The 20,811-nt window shown below is 36.4% G+C and overlaps 1 long non-coding RNA gene and 1 pseudogene across 1 annotated transcript in view; one reads left to right on the forward strand and one right to left on the reverse strand.

Annotated features, from left to right (window-relative positions):
- The window catches only part of LOC118613617, a 36,995-nt gene extending 18,136 nt beyond the window's left edge, over positions 1-18,859 (forward strand). The window contains exon 3 of the long non-coding RNA XR_004955551.1: positions 18,813-18,859. This is a non-coding gene — a long non-coding RNA (uncharacterized LOC118613617). The remainder of the gene's footprint in view (positions 1-18,812) is intronic.
- Positions 18,860-19,863: 1,004 nt separating this feature from the next.
- Positions 19,864-19,982, reverse strand: LOC118614727 (annotated as a pseudogene).
- Between the last annotated feature and the right edge of the window lie 829 nt (positions 19,983-20,811).

A 20,811-nucleotide genomic window follows, 5' to 3' on the forward strand; every position in this document is an offset into this window, starting at 1 on the left:
AATCCTGTGTTTTATATTTTATATTCATAGAATCTCATAAGTCTATGTTTATTAAATTAATATTGGGCTAAATATTAGTATTCTTTTTCTCTCTCTTTTTGGTAATTGGTCAAGTCAGAACTCCCAAAAGTCATTTTACTGACAATAGAAATTAATAAAAAACAATCCATGAACTGTGTGTCAAATTCTTAACAAAACTGGCTCTGGAAATACTTCTATACCAAGGAGTGGTAGATCACTAGTGTTTTCTTCTCCAGAGAAATGTTTCAGAAGTATTGGTTCCCAAACAGGACATTGGGTACATGCCCTGGAATCAGCTGGAGTAGCTATCTCTATTTGAATAAAAAAGGGGGCCGTTTGGAGAAAGGAAAGAGGAGTGATATTGAGGGGGAAAATAAGAGAAGAAATTCCTTCCACTATTATTTTTCTACTCTCAAGATTCTAGATAAAATGTATTCAGTCAAGAATGGAGGAGGAAAACAGTTGAAAGTCATTTCTAATTTTTTGCTATCAAGAATTCCTTTAAAAGAAAGTTTCTCTGTAGATCCACATTTTGATATATTTGTCTCTACTAAGCAAATTATATTTATTACATTGTAAAGGTTTTCCCACTTTTATTAACCAAAGACCTGTACTTGATTATAGAAATTCTGATTAGCATACACTAAGTCGACTTGATCATGTCAGCTAAAGCAGAGGAAATTGGGATGCTACATAGGGACATTTTAATTAGCCTTATCACAAATGAGTTTCCTCAAAATCATTTAATGTTTGAAAATAAATACAGATTTATATTCACCAAACACTCTGAAATATAATCTCTTGGGTTGGGATACAGAAATCTTCATTTTTAATAAACACTGTCCTCGTTCTTCAGGTGGTTCATTCAGATCTCATTGTTCCCTCAACCACATTAAGAGACTATAGTAGAAATTTTGAAAATTGAAAATGGCTTCCAGACCTCCCTCTGAACTGACTTCAGGTTGGTGACTTCTAGAAGGGTGAATAATTGCAAACTCAATTCAGCTATTCAGCCTTAGGCACTACTTCAATAGAAGCTCAAAAAGCTATGACTAAGTTGACCTTTTGTCATATCTCTTTTCCTCCCTGTTTATTTAAGTTACCATCTTAACTGGCTTTTGAAGTCAAAAGTGCTTTTGTTCTCTGCATGAATGGTTTGATTCACATCACACCAATATAGCTTCAAAGGAAGAAAAGTCTCTTACCTTTGGATAATCTCTCTTTCCCCCTGCAAATGCCAAAACCCAGCTAAAGGATTTTAAAGGTTTTGTTTGAAATATTTCAGACTCTTAGATTACTGCTTTTTTTTTTTTTTTCCTCCTTGGGAGAAATAAGGCCAAAAGAAATAGCACCTACCTAAAGCATTTTTAACAAAGGTGATTTTCTTCATATAATGTTGTATTTAAAGCAATGATTCACAAACTGGGAGCTTAAAATGCACAGCTTGCCCGGAACTACCTCCACACTGTCTGATTCAGTTAGGGGAGAGGGCCTGGGAAATTGCATTTTGATTCAATGATTAGCTGGATCTCTGAATCAACATTTTAGTGAATGCAACCCAAAAGATCACTTTCCCAAAGGTGAATGATGAAAAGTGACAAATTCCGACTAGGAGGATTGTGTTCTCTCTACCTCTCTTGCTGATGGAAATAGAAAGGACAGGAGGAAATAAAGGCCATCTGAACCTCACATGCCTTCATTCACCTCTGTCTCTCTACCCCCTCCATTCACTCTATGTTTCAGCTACACTGAATTTCTTGCAGTACCTCATCATGCATGATTGTTTCTGTCTTTCTGCTTTTTTACATGTTGTTATTTCAGCCTGGAATTCTTGTGCCTAACTCTCCCTGCTGAACTTCAAGATTCCATTCAAATATTGCTTCCTTGTGAAGTACCCATAACACCTTGGGGTAATAAATTCTTCCCTTCTCTGTACCCAATTAGAGTTTTGTGCATGCTGGTATTGTGGGGCTGAGAAACTGGTGTATGTTCTATTGCCTATAATTCATTTAAATAACTCCTCATAGGCATTGTGATATATATATATATATATATATATATATATATATTTTAGTAATAAAGTCTATATCCTAGAGCTAGTTAGATGAATTATTCTACTCAGGAACCACCTCAAAAAGTGGAGAGTTGGCATTCTAAAATCTTAAGATCTATAATCTACGCTCTAGAGGAATGATAGCAATTTAATTGCTATCTAAATTGAGATCAAGGGGTAGTAGAAATATTTTTTCACAGGGGAAATGAGTGGTATTGGAGGTAAGTGGACTGTCCAGAAAGATGGTGCTCACGCCTCAGCCCTTCCATGAATGGGGTATGAGAACTTGGCAGGCTTAGCAGCCTAATAGCCTCAGGAATGTGCTCTAGGGGAGTACTCCCTTTGTTCCCATGTTCCTGTCACTGAACAGGAGGAATCTAGACTGGATGGTTAGCTGAAACCTGCTGCTGGAACATGGTCACCTCTGCTGCCAGAGAACCTCTCATGCATGGTACTGTCCTGAACGCCTAACTGATAAAAAGGACTTGACTGATCCTACAGGGGCAGGTTGTGTGATGACGTGTTTGTTTGACTCTTTTGCCTCTGTTGGGGAGGAAAAACTTTTCCTCTAAACTCTTAGGTTCAGTGACTGGGGAAGACTGAATTAAATTAAGAAAAACAGATTAACAAAAGAAAAGGCACGCAATTTTTATTAATATTTTATATGTGTGGAGTTCACAAAAAAGAACTAAAACTCTGAGAATTCATTGGCCTCTGGTGTTTATATACTATTTTAACAAAGGAAAGGAGGTTTGCGTTTGAAGATGATAAATCGCAGGAAAGAGACTAAGCAGTCTATGGTGAAACTAAAGGAGGAAAAGGGATATTTTAGTAGGGTCTGTTTATGCAAACTCATCTCGGTGTCAATTGTGTCTTTGGGGATAGGAATGCTCCCCTCTTCCTGGTACAAAAGGGAGATAGACACCTTCATAAAAGGAATATTTTTGCCCCACTTTAAGCAGATAAGGAGAGGGCAAAGAACTTCCTGCATCTGATGAATATCTTCTCAATCGCCTTCAGGTCAAAATAATCCTCATACCAAAGTGGCTTATTTGAGGTAGCATATTTGAATCCTCTTCACCTCCTAGTTAATACTGACAAAATTTAGTCTGGGACTTGCTTTTATTATAACCTGCAATGTTATATAAAAGCATTCAGGTTGCGCGAGAGGGGACTGGTAGCTCTCTCTTGCCTCTGGCCCAAAGATTTAATAAAGGGTACTTAAAGCTACCAAGAGAACTAACACCTGTGAATGGCCAGACTGTCTTGGAACAGCCATTTTATCCTTCTTTGTATACCTGGTGATCGACAGGGCCTGACATAATATGCATGCAATAAATACTTTTTTTTTTTTTTTACTTTAACTCATTAGATAACTATTTTTAAAATCTTGGACAAATCTTATGATCCTTTACTTTTTATAGAACTATATAGTCCACACTAAGGCTTTTATTTAAGTAGAATGGCAAAAACCAGATACTTTTGAATAACAGATACATTCATTTTTAGAGCCTGCTCATTTGGGAAACTTTGAGCAAAAAATTACAAATACCAGGTTTTAATGAAGCCACTACCTCAGGTAAAATGTATTTTAAATAAAAATATATATTAAATATAATGCCAATACATATCCTTTATGGAGATTTTATCCCCTGCTCCCAAAAAAAACCCTGCTAGGCAACTGATTTATCATCTCATTTCTTACAGTTTGAACAAAGGCAGATTTAAGAATAGCTGCTAGGAATGCATGATACACTCATTTGCAGCAAACAGTAGAGTTCATTTTTCTATGCTGTCAGGAAAATTTATCTAAAGAAATTATAAGCCTAAAGAGTCCCTACATGGGCCATTTGTCATTAGAAGCATTCCACACAATGAACAGGCATCACAGGTTGTTAAGCATCTCTAGGAACGTTGCTCATTGAAATCTGTGGAAGGATGACAGTGTGTTATTTAAGCAGAACTTTACATGTAATAAATAGCACATTTGCAGACTGCTGAGGAAATTGATGAAAAGGATAATGTTCGCCTTGGACTCTAAACAAAAGGCAATCAATTAGTAGGACCAGTTTGAATAATATGAAAGAAACTGTGCCTAGAAACTCTCCTGCTGAAAGATTGGGCCTCAGGCTGAAATAACTGCTTTCGCATTAAAAAAGATCTATAGCTCAGCATAAACATAGCATGAAATGGGATTGTGAACAGAATCAATTTCTGGATCCACATCACTCCCTAGAGCTTGATTTCTCATGAGGCCACTTTCTTTTCTCTGTCATGCCTTTATTATGGGCTGCATTTCAACTTCCTTCTGAGCTCATAGCCACACTCTGGCTGGCCAACCTTTAAGGTGTCCTCCCCAGAAAAGATTTTAAGTGATTTAAAAAGGGATCATTAACAGGAAGTTTAGAGAGTGCTGTTGATTTTGGGGACTAGCCCTCCAGTGTTAGTGTGGAGCTGCTGGCAAGATTCTGTGTTTTGCTGGTGATGAAGATGAGCTTTGATGATCATTTCTTTACATCAGAGGTCAGCAAGTATGTTTTTTTCTTTAAAGAGCCAAATAATAAATCTTTTAGTCTCTGTGGGCCATACAGTCTCAATCAGAATTCACTCTGAAATGCATAGCCTGAAAGCAGCCAAAATGTAAATAAATGAGCATGTTTGTGTTTCAATAAAACTGTACTTTTAAAAATGGCCAGCTGACAAATGAAGCGAACAAACAGAGACTCATGGACATGGACAGTAGAGTAGTGGTTATGGGGTCGGGGGTGGGGAAGGAGGGGGCAAAAGGGGTCAAATATGTGGTGACAGAAAGAAATCTATCTATGGGAAGAGGACACACAATGCAATATATATATGCCTTAACTGTTAAATTATATACCTGAAACTTACTGGATTTTGTTAACCAATGTTACCAAAAAAAAAAAAAAAAAGAATTAAAAAAAAAAATGGGCAGCTGGCCCCTGTTCTACGCCAAAGGAACAAGAGCATGATTGAACAAGTCCCGCACAGAACAGTCTTAAGTCATGCTTACGTATTTCCAAAAAACAACAATGATTTCTAATTACATATTACTTGTATATTATCTTTGCATCATAAACCGAATGGCCGGTATTAAACTTGAAGCCCCCTGATTTTTCCTTTGCGCCTTCCTCTCTAGCTTTCTGTGTTTCCATCAGTGCTTCCTAATATTTGATATTGAATCAGATTGTATCGGTCTCCCTAGGAAATGGAGATTTTGTGCCTGTGAACTGTTATGTAATTGTTGTACCAAAGCCAAGTGGATGGGCACATTTAATTTCTACCTAGCTTAATGGGTACCAGGTCAATTGGTACCAAATATTCTGATTTTCTTCCCTTTCCCTAAGCCCTAGGATTTTTATACAGGGGAAATCAGAAGTCTTAGAAAAGAAGTCAATTTAAAAAACAAAACAAAAAATACCTTAAAACACATTGAACCTGAGGGATGTCAGGTAGAAAAGTGACATCCACTGATTATATACATAGTAATTCTCGTAACTGACTTCAATGAACATGTTACTCAATGCATTGCTGACAATCTCCATTTTCTCTGTAAAAGAGACTCTCTGATTATCATCTGGTAAGTTTTTAAAGACTATTTCCAAGGCCCCACTCTAGACCTCTTAAATCAGAACAGCTGAGGTTGGGACTCAGGTGCTTCTAATGTATAGCCAAGGCAGAGAACCATTGTTCTAGCTACTCAAAGTGTGGCCTGTGGCCAGCAGCAGCAAAAGTACCTGGGAGCTTAAAGCTATAGCCTTTGTCCCACTCCAGAACCACTGAAACAGAATCTGCATTTTAATAGTATCTCCAGGTGATTTGCATGCATATTAAATCTGAGAAAGCCTGCTCTGGCAGATGCAAGCACTTTTGTCACTATCTGCTAAATAGCATGGATACCAAGGGTCAGAGGTGTTTATTCTTAAATCTGCATATCCAGTTGTAATTGTAATTATGTAAAGATTATATAACTGATGAATTACAATTGCACAAAAACAGTTGTTTCCATGAAACAAAATAGAATATTTTGGAAGACAATAAAGGTGAATATAAATTGCCTGTCAAATGAAGTTTGATATGAACTGTAAAAATTAGGAGAAAATTTATGAATTTCTAGATTGATTTTACAGTGATCTTGCTTCACAATTGTCAAGAAATTGTCACGCCAGTTTAAAAAAATTAAAAGGGTATATTTAGTTAAAAAAATTAAATGATATATTTGAAAAGTGGATCCACAAAGAAAAGACCCATTTAGATTAACACAGATAAACAAATATTTTAAGTTAAAATATTCAAAATATGTACTTTTTAATGATGTCCCTTCTCAATTGATTTTTTGATGAATTCACCAACTACTGCTCTGGATCATATTGGATAGGAAAGTTTCTGTTAACAATCAACTGATGAATCAATCACCTTGCCTATTTCCACACGTTATGGTCCAACTGCTTGCTCTATGAGAGTTATCTCTGGACTTTCGTATTTCACTGACAAGGAATATTTCAGAAGCATTTTGGGGAACTCACCTAGAATTGTCTACTACTTATGAGATGAATTAAGGAGGAAAAAGCAGCCCTATCATGTCTGATTCTTGATTTCAGAAAAGACAAAGTTAGAAGGACACAAGCTCAGGATGAAAGAGAGGTTCTCAGATGGCATTAAATCAGCTTTAGGAAATAAATTAATTTTTAGAAATTTATCTCATCTTACTATGAAGTGGCAAAAACCACCACAGCTCTGCTGACAATCATCTGGCAACCACTGCCCTATATGGTGCTAGGAAATGATGGAAGCACGGCATTGCTGACGTCTAATATTGACTCTTCACCAGGATGATATCCAGATGCCCCCTCCTGATGCAGTTAAGCATGTTCCCTTTGTGCCATGGGTACCACTCTTAGTACCCCACTCTGTTATAGCTATTAGTTATCTACCCATTTTCACCTCTGGATCGTGAACTGGATCATCCCCATTAGGTATCCCTTACACACAGCACAGAACTGGATACAGAGTAGTGAGGCAATGCAAATTTGTTTTATGAATGAATGTGGTAGGTCTGCTTCATATACATTTATGATACATTTATCATATACATTATGTCAAACAGAAAACAGAACTCATTGCAAGATATATATTATTCTGCCCTGCTAACATTGTGGTTGAATATTATTGCTGAACTGTCAATAATGTGATAATGTATGTCAGTAATTAAGCATTGTAGAATTGGCCATAGTCGGTTGTATTTTTTTTATTACTTTTCCATTATGAATCCTTTTACTGTACTATATTTAATTAATATTGACTTTCAGACTGAGAGAATTTAAGGATAATAAAAACATATTAACTGTTTTATTACATTACATTTTTATTAAATAGTAACTTTTGTAGCAAAGCTCTTTTGTTTTCATTAATACAATGGTAAGAAATTTTATTATATTGGTAACAATCGATCCAAGAGAAAAACTTGAAAATGCACCATAAAATTTTTCTGTTGCACAACTAACAGAAAGTAAGAGTTGTAAAGAGATAGAAGTACTCTTTACAACTGAAAATAAGACACTAAAGGAATAATTTATATCTCAATTTGGTTCTTATCAAAACAATTCTTCCTATATTTGAAATGATGTAATCTTTTGTCTATTGAATAACCAAGTGCCAATAATGCTTGGCATTATAATTAACCACAATGTCCTTATACTGATGTTCTATTTGTAAATTTGAATTTTAGACACCATATATATGGGATTTTTTTTTTTTAAGAAATAGAATGAGACACTCAGGATCAATACTTCCATTAACCTATATTCATCTTCCTGTGATTCAATAAGAATGTAATTTGGAATTGTACAATGTAAATATGAGCAATTAATTGTCTATTATATTTCAATAAAGCTGAAAAAATTTTTTTTTAAAGAATGTAATTTGGATTATTTATTAACATTTTTATCTTACTGATAATACTATTAACCTGTTAGCTAACATGCTATCCTTCATATGTGAAAATTCCTCTTCTGGTTTGTTATGAATCTATTGTGAGAGCTAAGATGTTTTTCTTCTGCTGGCGTGTTATCTACCCATATCCTCTGACTAGTTTCCCTTTGTGACCATTGGAATAAGAATGGCGGGCAGGTGAGCAGTACAGCTATTGTGAAGCAGAACAAGCCAACTGGTTGTTGTAGGAATGGAGCCCAGTATTGGCCTGTTTTTCTCTATACTTGGACCCTGCTATCTGATGCCTGTTAGATCACTAGTGTGGCTTGCTGCTTTAAACAATAGGAACTATCCCACATGAACATACCTGGCAATGGACTTCCTAGTACCTGAGTATTCTCCTTTTTATTTAAAATTTGGAAGTGTATTGACTCAACACTTGGTTTTAATTCAGAGTTATTTTGCTTTAGATTAGAAAAACAGTTCTGAAACGCAAGGCCAGATTTGTTGTTCTCTCTCTTTCAAGACCTTTATGGATCATGTCTTCCCATTCAGGAAACCAGTATCCTTCACACGTATAATATGTGGGATGGGTGGGGACATTCTTTTTGCTGTAGTCAAACTTTCATTACGGAAATATGATTTGGTGAATCAAGCTGCCATGAACATGGGGGATAAGCTGAGTCAGGAGCAGGATGTTTTGCAACGTTAGTGAAAACAGGGCTCTCTACCATATAAACCGTCTGTCTGGACCGTGCCACCAGGGAGGGGTTGGTGGGATGGGACAGGGATCCTGGCTCAGGAGTGGTTGATGCACAAAGTACATTTGAAGTTACAGCTGCATAAAAATAAAAAAGATTCTGCTAATTCAAGCTTATCGCAGCTTTATTCCCCCTGAAGGAAAACAGTATTTTATTTTTTCATTACATTTCATTTTTTTTTATAACGGAGTCTACAGGGTTGAGGACTCTACATGTGAGAGGAGAGTTACAGTATCTACTTGAATTATTTATCCAATTATTAAGCACAAGGGCTAGTCATTGTGTTTAATACTCAGGATATCAGAAAAAGGCAAAGAAGATACCTGTTCCCATGAAATTCACTATTCTACTCCGGTTTGAGTGTGGCAGTCTGTGATAGACAACAAACAAATATACAAATAAATGAAAGATAATTTCTGTAATTACAGGCTTTGATTAGTCTTGAGAAGAAAATAAAAACCGATAGAGGGATTAAGGGTCTGTCTTAACATTAAATACTCCAAGGCAAGATCAGGTGTTACCTCTAAGATACTGGAAAGGAGGCATCACCTTGCTCACCTCATTGCTACAGCAACCAGAAGCAATCAGAAGGCAAGCTGAACTTTCAAAACACTCTTCCTTTGTCATCTGCCTAAAGAAGTAAATTTGAATTTTCTAAGTCATTCACTATCTCTTGAAGCTTTTCCTAATAATTGTTCCAAATGGCCCAAGGGTAAAGTTTCTGTTGGTATTCTTACTACAGCCATAATAGTACTTAACTGTCACCTTAACAACTTTATGTACTACGAAGTTTAATGGAAAATGTGCCACCTCAGTGAAACCAAAGAAACCTGAAAATGGGATATAGGAAATTGGACTGTTACTATGGCGATGGCATCCCTTTGGCACTTGAAGAAAATCACTTAATAAAGTTTTAAAACCCTAGTAAATATTGGACAGCTTTATGGAATGTAATAAACTGAAGTAGTATATCAAAAAGCACTAAAACTTATTTTGCATTTATGGCACACAGCAAAATTGTAATGCAGATGAGGACTAAATGATCTATAAATGCTAAACACATAGTTAAGCATGGGATATGTCAGCCAGACTCTCTGTGGTTTTTCTATGCATATATTCAAGTTAAATGCAATCATGAGGAGAAACATCTGCCTTTTTCTAGGCCTATGTATATTTTGATGCCTCTTCTAGCCCAGAATATAGAACAAAAACCACATCCTTTTGCATGCAGATAATCAGGTAAGATATCAAGAGAAATGAGGAAACCAATGTCCTTGGATATAAATTTAACAAGGTAAATGCTGATAACATTGTTAGCCTGGTTCTGCTACTGCTCAGCCTGAACAAAAAAGTAATTGCATTTTGTGTTGCATGCCACATCCTCTAGTTTGTGAGAAAACCATTGATTTTATTTGCAAGGCAAAGCTATTGTTTTGTACTTTTCTTGACACCACTGTAAGAAGTTGAGTTTAAAGGTATTTTGAATAATGTGTCCTGGGATATAAAAACTTTTCAATTTGTAGGGAACATTTTATCGTACAAAGAAATTGACTTTATCCTAGCAGCTGCTCTAGCTTTCCTGCAGAAGGAAATTGAAAGAGGCAGGGTCTTCCCAGGGCACAAAGAGAAAGCATTTCCAGTTAAGACAATGAAGGTACATGTGCATATTCTTTACTATGTAATTCAGACAGCTGCTCAGGGATAATCAGAGGGGAAATATACTGCTCATAATCAGAGGGGAAATACACTGCTCATACATAAGTGAAACGGTCAATCAATGATCACATTCTCGAAATGCAAAACAACAGAACTGACTGATGGTTTTCACTGGGTCGACCAGTGATCTAAAGCAAAGCCATCAATATAGAAAGTCTATGTAGGCAAACCTTAGGTACTAGTTTTATTTTTCATGATTCATCCTCCTAGGTAGGTTTGGTACAGGTATCTCACAAGTGGCTTTGAGTGCTTCCATGCTCTATTTCTTTGGTTTCCATGCTTGAGGAGTTCTCAATTACTCTGGCTTCAATTTCTCAAGATAGCTTTCACACACTCTCTTGCAGCACTGGCCTTTTTAGGGGGCATTGCTTGGTGTATATTCTTCACCTCCTTTTAAGATGCTCTTGGATTCTATACTTGCTTAAAGGAATCTGTTGCACAGAAGAAATGAGAGCAACAATTCTTAAAGAGCATTCTAAGGCAAAGTTGTTAGTTTGACAGAATGAATAAAGACAAAAACTATAATAAGATTAAATGGAGAATGTTCTGGGTAAGTGTTTTACCTTCTATTAGAATATAAAATTTGAAGTGAGAAGTGGTGGTAGATGAGGCCGCACAAGTAGATAGTGATAATGGCAAGGTTGATGGAGCATGTTTTATATGCTAGTCACGAAGTGTTTATATTGATCATCCCATTTAAACTTTTTTTTTCTTTTTTACTTTTTAGAGTTGAGATATAATTGACAAGTAACTGCATTAATTTTGGGTGTACAACATAATGATTTGATATATGCATATATTGCAAAATGATCACCATAAGTTGATATTCATCACCACATATAATTTTTTTTTCTTGTGATGCAAAGTTTTAAGATTTACTCTCAGCAACCTTCAAATATATAGGACAGTATTGTTAAGCACAGTCAACATGATGTAAGATCCTTAGGACTTATTTATCTTACAACTGAAAGTTTGTATCCTTTTATCACTTTCATCCCACTTATCTTTACAAGCTTTAAAGAAATTATTATTATCTGTATTTTTTAGAAGGGGAATGACATAAGGAGAATAAGTAACTTGTTCAAGGTCACATAACAACTAAATGGTAGGACCGGGGCTCAAACTCAAGTCTTTGAATCTAAGTCCAGTACTTTCAACCATTATACCATATTAAGGTAAATCTGCTCTAGGAGTAGCTCCGTAGGGCAATCTCTTCTACTGGAAATGAAGGGTGCTGTAATTAGTACCCATCATAGAACTGAGACTCAGAACATCTTTGCATCACTAAGTCCCAGGAAAGCCATAGAATATACACTGACCCTCTTTTGGGGGGAACTTTAGGAGAGTTGATGCAGGGGCCACAACAGGGATGTCAGAAAATTAATGATCAAAATAAAATTAATGGAAATAAAACTATGGATAAGATTGTGGAATGTAGGTATAAATCAAAACAGGGATTATATGAATGGAGAAAGGCTGATTCAGACTAAATATTGCAAAATCAGAATTCTGACTCATGTGTACTTTTATCTACTTTTGTTAGGCCACAATCAGTACCATAAAGTAGAAATCCCCAACCCCCTGGCTGTGGACTGGTAGGTCCCTGGCCTGTTAGGACCTGGGCCGCACAGCAGGAGGTAAGTGGCGGGCCAGCAAGCTAAGCTTCTTCTTTATTTGCAGCTGCTCCCCAGCGTTAACATCTCAGCCTCAGCTCCACTTCAGATCATCAGGCATCATATTCTCATAGGAGCATTGGTCCCTGGGGCCAAAAAGGCTGGGGACTTCTGCAAGAAAGGACCTTAACTGAAAGAAAAGGAAGAGACAGACAGACAGATAGGGAGAAAGGCAAGGAGAGAGAGAGAGAGAGAGAGAAGGAAAAGGAAAATTATATATGATGTATTCTCATTATAAAAAATTTAGACCATTGAGGGAATTTTTTTAAAAAAAGAAAGAAAAAGAAAATTTACCATAGTTCCCACCGTCTAAAGAAAACTACATTTAACATTTTAGTATATTTCCTTCCAGTTTATTTCTCCTCTAGGTAAAATACTTACATACTTTTAGACAAATGTGACAAACTATACTGTTTAGTATCTAGCATATTTATAAATTTAACATAAGCATATTTTATATAATTATAATTCTTTATAAACATTGTCTTATAGTCTATATGATATTCCATCACTTAAGAGCACAGTTATTTTCTTTTCTCTTTGATTAGAGTTTAGTTCAGCATTTAAAATTTTTACCTATCATTCTCCAATGTCCATTGCTTTTCCCTCTCCAATTCAGGGCTCTTTCCTTATAGATATCCCTGAGGCGAAATCTGTGGATTAAAGGTTAAAAACTAGTTTTGACCCTTGACACACGTTACCAAATTGTTTTCCCTTCTTGCAGCAGTGTTTGAAGGAACCCTTTTTACTACATTATCAACAGCATTGAGTACTCTCAGAAAAACAAAAGGCAAAAGTAAAAATTAAGCAGAAAATGACACTCTGTTGTTTGAAAAATCACGTCTTTGATTCTCAGTAACTTTCCCATAAGATGCTTAGTCATTTTCATTTTCTCTTTTTGTGGGTTTTCTATGCACATCCTTTGCCCACTTATCTTAGAGTTCCTTTTCCCTTTCTTATCATGAAATCTACATTGCACATACAGAAGAGTGTTTAAAACATATGAACAGTTTAAAGAATAATTATACAGTGAACTTCCGTGCAATCACGGCCCTAGTTAAGGAATATGTTGTTGCTAAGACCCATATGCCCCCCTTAACTATCACCTTCTTCTCCATTGTGTCCCACTAACCCCCAGGGCATCCTCCCCACCCCTGCCCTGGTAAACACAATTCTGATTTCTGACTAATTGTTTCGTTTATCTTAATATTTATATTATCTATGTAGACGTTCATTAATAATTGAGTTTAGTTGTTCCTGTTTTTGAACTTCATGTAAATGGAATTTACTTAAAGCTTGTTTTACTCAACATTTCATTTTAGGATTCAGTCGTGTTGCTTTGGGGAGCTGCATTGAATCACAGTATTATTGTTTCCATTTATTTTGGTAAAATTCAAAAATGATAGCAATTTTTTTCTATCATGTGAGACAAATATGTTTTCCTAATTTTTAAAAATTCATTGTAATTTTGGTTATATTTCAATATACAGACATTCTAAACATAGTAAAATCTATGGATCTTTTGCTTTATTATTCTTTTATTCCTTTGAAACTTAGAAGATCCTTCTCCTCCCAGATGTTGATAAATATCTGCTCTTGTGTTAGCTTTCTCATACTTGAATTTTGTTTTTTGGGAAAAAAAAATCTTTAATGCTTTAATGCACATGTATTTATTTAGGTTTATGGTCTATTTCAACTTCTAGATTGATTTTCCCTCCAAATAGTAACTATTTGTTGAGTAATCCATTCCTACTCAGTTTATACTTCTTTCTTTGTGTAGCAGGGATGAGGCAGAACTGGATTTATGGGTAAAAAAAGCAAGTGTGTCCAGGTGTAGTGTTGGACAGAGGGGGAATTATTTAGTGTCCAAAGGAGTTAAGAAAGGCTTCTTAGAGGAGGGATAGTTGGCCTTTGTTTAATAGAACCAATGCGAGCGTGCCTTGGAAATGGGGGGTGGGGGAAGAGGGCGAGTGAACATTTCAGGAAGAGGAAACTGACAGAGCAGGGTAGTTTGTGGTTATAGCAGGAGCAGCTCTGGAACCAAACAAAGCCAGCTCTTCAACCTACGAGCTCTGTGATCTCCTGCAACTTACCTAAGCTTTCTGTGCCCTAGTTTATTCATTTATAAAACGGGGATAATTAGGTTTTACATCCTAGGATTATTATAAGCAATTATAAGATAATATGTGCAAAGTACTTAGCACACTACTCGATATATCCTAAGCACTCAATATTTGTTGCTAATATTATTTAAATATTAAACACTCATCGCTTTATTCCTACTTCCTACCACTAGGTACAGAGACACACATCAGACAATATGTATGCAGAGTGAATGAATGAAGGACAGAAACATGAAGCACCGCACTATCATCAGGAATATGAAAGTGGTTTGGTGTTGCTTGAATAAAATTTGTGAGGAAGTAGGTGGAGTAGGAACCAAGTCATGTAGGAAGGGCCTAGAATGCCATTCCAGGGATAAACTTTATCTTGTAGGCAATAGGGAGATAAAAGATGGTTTTAAGCAGAAGAGTGAGGAAGGCATAATGAAGAGAAAACAGTTACCTTAGGGTCATAGAAACTGGTTGAGAACTTTCAAGATCTCCAGACTCATATCCTCTGCCTCCTATGAAACACTGAAAAAAGACTTTAATTTTATCTTTTCTTAGTAATATTCAAAGATAGATACTGTGTACCTAAATAAACTACTGCAGGCTTCAGTAGACCTTATTAGATAAGGTTTTTTGTGGGACTTTTATTTCTAAGGCAATTCTCTATGTATTTCTGGGGCAAACTTTGCTTGTTGTCCCTTAGTATCTGTTTGTACCTCTTCTTTGGTAACTGAACCCACAATTTTTAGCTGTGCATTTGGCTGTCTGGAATTAGGACTACACTCCCCAGCTTTCTTTTGGCCAGCTATGAACCAGGTGACTGGCTAATGAAATGATAGTGGAAATATAGTGTGCAATTTCCAGGATCTGTTTGTAAAGGGAAGAGACATGACTTCTTTGCTCTGTTCTTTTTTTTTTTTCTTTGCTGAATGGAGTGCAGACATGATGTCTGGAGCTTAAGCAGCCATTTTGAACAATAAAGTGGAACACACTGCGTATGGCAAAGCTGCTTGCTAGCATTTAGTTTGTCTTTCCCCAGACTGAATATATGAAAAATACACTTCTGTTATTGTTATTTTGTTATTTCTGTCATTTGCAGCTGCGCCTGCTTTTAACAAGTACTAATTCATACCTATTTTCTCTTAATCATTAGACAAGAAATGCAGCATTCCCCTCTCTGTATGTATTTTTTGAAATTCCTCTAAAATAATATATAAGAATTGTTAGAATTTTTTCTCTATTCTCAGTGTTAAAGACTGCAAATCACTTTTTTTTAGCCTTTCACCCATATTGCTTTTTCTGATTTGCAGTGTTTTCTTTTGGCTTCCTAAAATGTTGCAATGTTCCTCCCTTAAGTATTCCCCAGAATTGCATTAATTCTGTGTAGAATGGAGAATTGCTTGGTATTGCCCTCAATGTAGATTGGTTTTATTTTTTAATTCCAGAATAGAGTTGTCATCTTTCAGTGATTTCCCAAGGGAGCATTATAGTTGTTAAGAAAATAAGGTTATACTTTCCTATGGCTAATTTGTTCATTTCTGACTTGTATGCATATAGTCAGCAAATTATATCCTAGCCTGGAGAATCACCCGGAACTTAATTTCTTGTTATGTACACAAGACAAAGAGCATGATAATAATACTGTGGGGAGAGCCAAGGTGAAGGCTGCAAAGGCTGGAAAGGAAATAGCTTTGATTATTAGCTCTAGGTGTCGAACTCAATAAAGTGATTTTCAAAAAGTATCTGTACATTGATGTTTTCTTATTCTGAGCAACAAATATATGTGTTTTCATTTCAGCAGGATTTGCAACTTAGAGATGGGTTTGGGAAATAGGTATCAGACGGCAAATGAATAGCAACTCAGAGTGTTAACCATGCACCCATTCATTGCTTCTCAGAAAATGAGGGAGGAATCACAGGTCCTGTTAAAACAAATTGTTGAGGTGAGGGAGTGGGAATGTTGTGTTTTGCTTGCTGATTTCTTTCTCTTTTCTGGATTGGGTTATTTATTCGGTTTATGTACTCATTGGAAAGAAATATTTTTTGGAGCATCTGAGTCCCACGGATGCACAGGCTATCACTGAATGGTCATGTGGGTAAGGAAGGAGTCAGAGGATAGAGCAAGGGGTTGGGCGTAACGCAGGGTATAGCCTGTGTGTATGGAAAAATACCAAGTCCATCAAAGACTTCTGGTTCGAATTTGGTATTTCACTCACATTAGAAAATGTAAACAGAGGGTTCTGTTTGGGTTATGACATTTAAAACCTTTCCACCCATTTCAGGTATCAGGTGGTTTATAGTTTTGACACTGACTCTCCCCCACAGAGAGATATACACTTTCTCAGGTGCAATACTATAGCATTTAAATTTTTACTTATGGTTCTAGGCCAGGGTGAACAAACCATAGGAATTACACGGGGCTAACATATTGTGCTTGAAGATGACCTCTTTCATGGAAAGAAAAGGCAGGGAGTTCCCTCTTTCCCAGGTCTATGGGTTAACATTTCTTTCCCCTCATGGAGAATTTGTGTGAATTGCTTCGAGTTACTTTACATAAACCCTGTGTTAAGGTGATTCCCTCGATTACACATCTGCTAAATTTGCAGTCTGAAAACCACAAGCTTGAGGCATTTGCGATGTGTAAGGCATACAAATTTCACTTGAGTACGAATTGATGGCTTTAGCTCCACACCAAATTTTATCAGGTGGTTTTGATTATATGTGTAACATTTTTCCTCTCCTCTGTCAGCCATCTTGTGCTCTGCTTAATGAGAGGACATGAGATAAGGTATAACAAAGAAAATTTGATTTAAAGGCAAAGTGCTATGCATATGTCAGAATAATAATTTACCAATTTAATTAACTACCTATATTAATCTACAACTTAGTCCCACATGCAAAAGTCCCTTGGCATACAAGTTTTCTAGAATAGGAAAATTAGATCTTTTTTTTAAACTTTATCTTCACTACCAGACTCACTGAGAGCATGTGCTTCTCCTGTTTTGGTACTTTGTTCCCTTGGGTTCTCACTGCACTGGATGAGACTGTCTCATCTCTGATTTTATAGAATTTCTGTTTTCACTGCATCTACAGCCTGGCTTAGAAATCAAAGTTCTGAAGCGTGAGATTATCATCCTATGGAGCTGTGGACGATTGTGTGTCTAAGAAAGGAAGTAACATCTGCTCTACATTAATGGCTTTCCTTGAATTTCGGTATAGTTCATTTGTTATTTTAGCCACCAAAAAGTGTTTCATAGGTCAAAATGTGCTCAGCTGTGGAGTCTCCTGGCTCAAGGAAGGGAAATTATTTTCTTAATTTTATTTATTTCTTAGAATTAAATTGTAAAATGTTGAAGATTAAACAGATGGGATGGTAAACTTTTAATGAATTTCATGGAGCAGGGAACCTAGGTTATATTATGCTTTAAACATTGATTGAATTATTGAATTGTGATTCAATATCAATAACTGATAGTCAGTCATTGATTTTAAACAATTGAATTCTGGTTAAAAATGCTTCTGAAAATGCAAACCTAGGCTCAGGATTTGCTTGTGGTTTCCTTCCTTGCTTGACCCAAGTGCGAATCCCATACAGGAGTTGTAATAGTAACTGAATTAGCAGTTTCTCTAAAACACTGGGGCACAGGTAGCCCTACTTTGGAGATCCTTTTAAATGGAGCAGGCGAAGGGGGAAAGACGCATCCTCCCCCCTTCTCTGGAGACCATGAGGGAGTCAGTGTACTAGCGGCAGCACCAGCAGATGACTGCACAGCCTAAGAGCAGCAGCCACACCCAGCGGGGAAGGGGATTTGTGGACCACATTTTCTGATGGGGACGGGTGCAGGTCGGGGAGACTTTCTGGGGTCAGAGTGCCAGAAAGAGTTGGTGGAAGTTGTATCTTTATCATTAATGTGACCTTAGACTGGTGCAGCTCTGGAAAATTCAATTATGTATATCCTGATATCCCAAGATTTTTGTTTTGTTTTGTTTTTTATTTCTATAAAATGGCATCTTTATTCTTTAAGACACCCAGAACTTGAAAATGAGTACATTTTGATTCTTCCCTTTCTTTCATTCCTAACATCCAGTCAGTTGATGAATCTCATAGGTATTACCTCTGAAATTTTATTGACATGTATCTTTTCCTCTTTTTACCGTGGCACTACTTGAGAAGAAGCCTTCATTTTCACTTGCTCACTTATTGTAAATATTTTCCTAAATTGTCTGCCTTATGTCCCTTGGTTCTTCTCTCCATTTTGAATACTAATGTTAGTCTTTCTTTCTACAACACAACCCTTATCATGTCATTCTTCTTAATTAACTTCAGGGGGTCTCATTCAATGAATTAAACACAAACTCCTTAGTTGCATCCAAAACCCACAAAAATAGGCTTCAGCCTTCCTTTCCAAGTGTATCTCCAATCACCTCTACTACTGATGACCACTACACAAGTCATACCCTGAATATGGCCTAAGCTGCTTTTCTCTTAGAGTTATTTTTCATAACTTCATTTATTCATCCTTTTCAGATCAACTTCAAATACCATCTCACTCATGAAATATCTTCCAAACCCATAACACCAATCAGGTGAGAGCTTTCTGACTTCCTATTATATTAGTTTATCTCCATATTATAAAGCATGTCTCCCTATTAGTATTATTATTTGTGTACTTGCTTTTGCTAATATGTTGTATACTTGCGATGTTCTAGGAATTATGCAAGGCATTTTGTTTATATTATCTCATTTAAATGTTAGGACTTAACATCAACTGTATAAACTAATTGAGGAAACTGAGATTGAGTAACTTGCTGGAGGACAAGTGCTAGATTTAAATCTAGATCCATCTTATAGCAAAGCACAATTTTCTCTACTAGACTATGCTGTCTTTTCATGGTCAAGGGTTCACTTTTACTCGTATATGTGCCTCTTGTAATTTCTGAAACATTGGAGGTGATTTGTATGTAGTAGACATCGGAAGATGTAGGCTGGGGATTGCTGGCAGTTATAATGTATCATGTGAAACCTGTTGAAGCTGAGATGGAGGAGCACTAAACCAAAACATGGAGAGGTCAAGTTTTGGGGACATTGCTTGAGTGTTTGTATCAACCCAGTTCTACCTTTGAACTGTCCAGGTAAACGATCTGGTACAGTTCAGTATGAGTTAAATTTTGTTTAGTAACTGAAAGTTGCTAAAATGATATAGAGCAAGAGAATGTTATAGACCTTGATTTCAGCAAGGTATTTGACAAAATTTGTTCTAGGTCAGTGTTGGAAATCAGAGAATAAGTGATATTCTATCTGAGACCAGAATGACAAGGGTCAATAAATACCTGGAGGCATCGTTAGCATTAAAACCACTCAGATGTAGGTTCAAATCTTACCCTTGCCAATGAGTAACTGTATAGCTTAAGGAAAATTACTTTTATCTTGGGGCTTCTTTTGCTCTACTGTAAAAGTGAAGATTATGATACCTACCAACTAGATTATTATTTTTTTTTTAGGTGAGGCAACTCTTGGTTGACCTCACAGATTGCAAGGACCTTGTCAGCTTACAATCCCTTATTTTTTATTTTTTTTATGCCTACAGCACCTGGTCTTCCTAGGTGGTCTCCTATCCAAGGACTAACCAGGCCCAACGCTGCTTAGCTTCCTAGATCAGACGAGATAGGGCTTGTTCAGGATGGCGTGGCTGTAGACGCCCCAATCAGATTTTTTTGAGGAATAAGTGGAATAACCTATGTGGAAACATTAGGCATGAAGAGATGTTTAATATTATAGATCTTGTTTTAAAGCATATTATTTAATAGGAATTGGCTAATAATTTATTGGAATCAGGGAAGGAAGGCCAAGAACCTGCAAGGCAAGGACATAGGAACAGTTATAGGGGGAATGAATAATTCTGCAGAATTCAGTCTTTCTTGTCCAGGAACAATTTGCCCCCTACAACAACTTAAGTTCTCTGCTTAGCGCTTCATAAGAAGGAAGGAAACAAGGAGATACAATCAACCTTCATAGGGATAGATGTGAAGTTCTACATTTAAAAAAACCATTTAGGTAACTATAGGGCACAGGAAAGATGGTGGAAAGTTCACTATTAGCTTGGTTAGAATCCACAGAGCGATGCGGTTTCTAAAATCTTGACATCCTTAGGGTACATTAACAGAAGCACGGGGTGCAAAGCATAGGACTTATAAAGTAGAATATGATTTGACCAAAAGCAATGCAACTAAAAATAGTTTGGTCAGCAGTCCCTTGGTTGACATCATGATGTGGCTAAAATTGATATTTCCTAGTCACAGATTTCTGGACCGTAATTTTGGTGCCTGATTTTCAACGGATTAATTTTACTCTGCTTTGATTTTTATAGTGAAAAGTTAAAATGATCTCAGTGTATTTGACTTCTTCATGGTTTTTAAATATTTATTTTTTCTTTTTATAAAATATGCAAATTCATTACAGAAAGTTAAAAAATACAGAAAAGCAACGGACAACAGTAACACTCATCCCTCTCCACAATTTCACCCAT

The sequence above is a fragment of the Rousettus aegyptiacus genome, unplaced genomic scaffold (genome assembly GCF_014176215.1).
Source record: "Rousettus aegyptiacus isolate mRouAeg1 unplaced genomic scaffold, mRouAeg1.p scaffold_m13_p_2, whole genome shotgun sequence".
Classification (NCBI taxonomy): domain Eukaryota; kingdom Metazoa; phylum Chordata; class Mammalia; order Chiroptera; family Pteropodidae; genus Rousettus; species Rousettus aegyptiacus.